A 1,943-nucleotide genomic window follows, 5' to 3' on the forward strand; every position below is an offset into this window, starting at 1 on the left:
AACATAGACTTGGCAAACATTTAACAACAAGATACAAAGAGATAAGGATACCGACGAGGTAATACTAATTTGGAATACAAAGAAACAGATATTGATAGCTCAAAAACCCTATATGTCAGGGTCCTGGGTCTGAGCGACCCAGGATCCCTGAGCAGTTATGAATTATATTATTATTATTGTATGTATATTTGGTGTTGCTGTCTTTCTCCCTGTTTGCGTGTGTGTGTATATGTGTTTCGGCGGGCGCCTTCAGGCCTGGTGGGTGTGGCCCTACTGACGGTCTGGCCACACCCGAAGCCACACACCTGCTGCTGATCAGGCCTCGTCGGGGGAGCTACTTAGGAGAGTCTTGGAGCTCCCACCGACGCGGGATCATTGCTTGAGACTCCACGTTAGTCACCCCGTTGTGCTTGGTTAGTGTGTGTGTGTGTGTGTGTGTGTATGCCCGCGGTTCTATGTGTCCTGACGGCTGCTTCTATTGTGTCCCCAGGAGAGGGGTGGAGTGCCAGACAGCAGCCAGCACGGGGGAGTGCTGAGACACGGGAGCGGAGAGCACAAACACTGGGAGAAGACACGACACGGGAGTCTGGGGAAAGCACGGGGATTTATTGTTGTTTAGTTTCATACACTGTAAATAAACGCACTGTTTACACACAGAGCGCCGCGCCTGGGTCCTCCTTCCCCACACCCCCCACGGTTTGCCATGCCAAACCGTGACACTACATATATACACACACATGTGTGTATATATATATATATATATATATATATATATATATATATATATATATATGTGTGTGTGTGTGTGTGTGTGTGTGTGTGTGTGTGTATATATATATATATATATATATATATATATATATATATATATATATATATATATGTGTGTGTGTGTGTGTGTGTGTGTGTGTGTGTGTATATATATATATATACATACATATATGTGTATATATATGTATATATATATGTGTATATATGTGTGTGAACATATATATAAACAAACATTAACAAAGACAGACAATACACTAACTAAGAATAGCACAATATATACAGGCATACATATACATAAAAGTCACTTATTAATAAATAGCCACCAGAAGAACAAATACTCTCTCAATCCACATGATTGAGTGGAAGATAATAAACGGATGAAAAGTCAGAAAAAGAAAAAAAAAAGAATACGTAAGAAAACAGAGCTAAACTAAGAGAAAAAGCAGGAGTGACTGTAACAGGCTGCACGCTGGTTGGCGCATGCGCACTAGTACTATAAAATATAAAAGTATGAGCATAGAGGCATACTAGGATTTCACCTGCCACTGGTTATGATGACCCCAGCTATCAACAGTTTTTTCAAGTTTAAAAATACTCAAGAGCCCTAAGACTTAAGTGAATTGTCTTCGCTTGCTGCGGAGTCATGGGAAATCCGAACCATGCTAGTTATCCTTTAGTAACACACAGGAGAGAAAATTACATGTTAGGGTTAAATTGTCACACTTGACACTGCATGTTCCACATCTCGGTGACAACGATGAAATGAAATAATGCACACCCAGTTCTTCTTTGTATTTGTGAATCTCATAAATTGCGTTAACCATCATAACAGGTACGTCTATATAGATTATCACAAATTACAGAATTCAATCTTCCAGAAAGGTTAAGGTAATTATCTTTCTTTTGTTTTGCAATCAGAATTATGCAGGCAGTTTACTCAGTACTAAAAACCTCGACTGCACTTACTTTCCTTAGAGTTTCTCTCTTGTTGCTTTAAGTGGATACATTTAGTCCTGGACGTGGCCTAAAAGTGGTTCTGCTTTGCTCTTAAGTGTGAAATAAAATTATAATGAAGTACTGTCTGCTCAAGTTTCTCGATATTCTTCTGTTCTCTTTCACAGATATATGAAAACCAGAGCAATGAAGAACCGGACAGTACCATTAAAACCTTA

At 39.5% G+C, this 1,943-nt stretch overlaps 1 long non-coding RNA gene across 1 annotated transcript; it reads left to right on the forward strand.

Annotated features, from left to right (window-relative positions):
- Positions 1 to 279: 279 nt before the first annotated feature.
- Positions 280 to 658, forward strand: LOC146381615 (uncharacterized). The gene is made up of 2 exons (XR_014800956.1): positions 280 to 391; positions 491 to 658. It is a non-coding gene; the product is annotated as an uncharacterized LOC146381615 (long non-coding RNA).
- The last annotated feature ends 1,285 nt before the right edge of the window (positions 659 to 1,943 follow it).

Source organism: Perissodus microlepis, chromosome 8 (genome assembly GCF_051167445.1).
Source record: "Perissodus microlepis isolate ML-2025 ecotype Zambia chromosome 8, ASM5116744v1, whole genome shotgun sequence".
Classification (NCBI taxonomy): Eukaryota; Metazoa; Chordata; class Actinopteri; order Cichliformes; family Cichlidae; genus Perissodus; species Perissodus microlepis.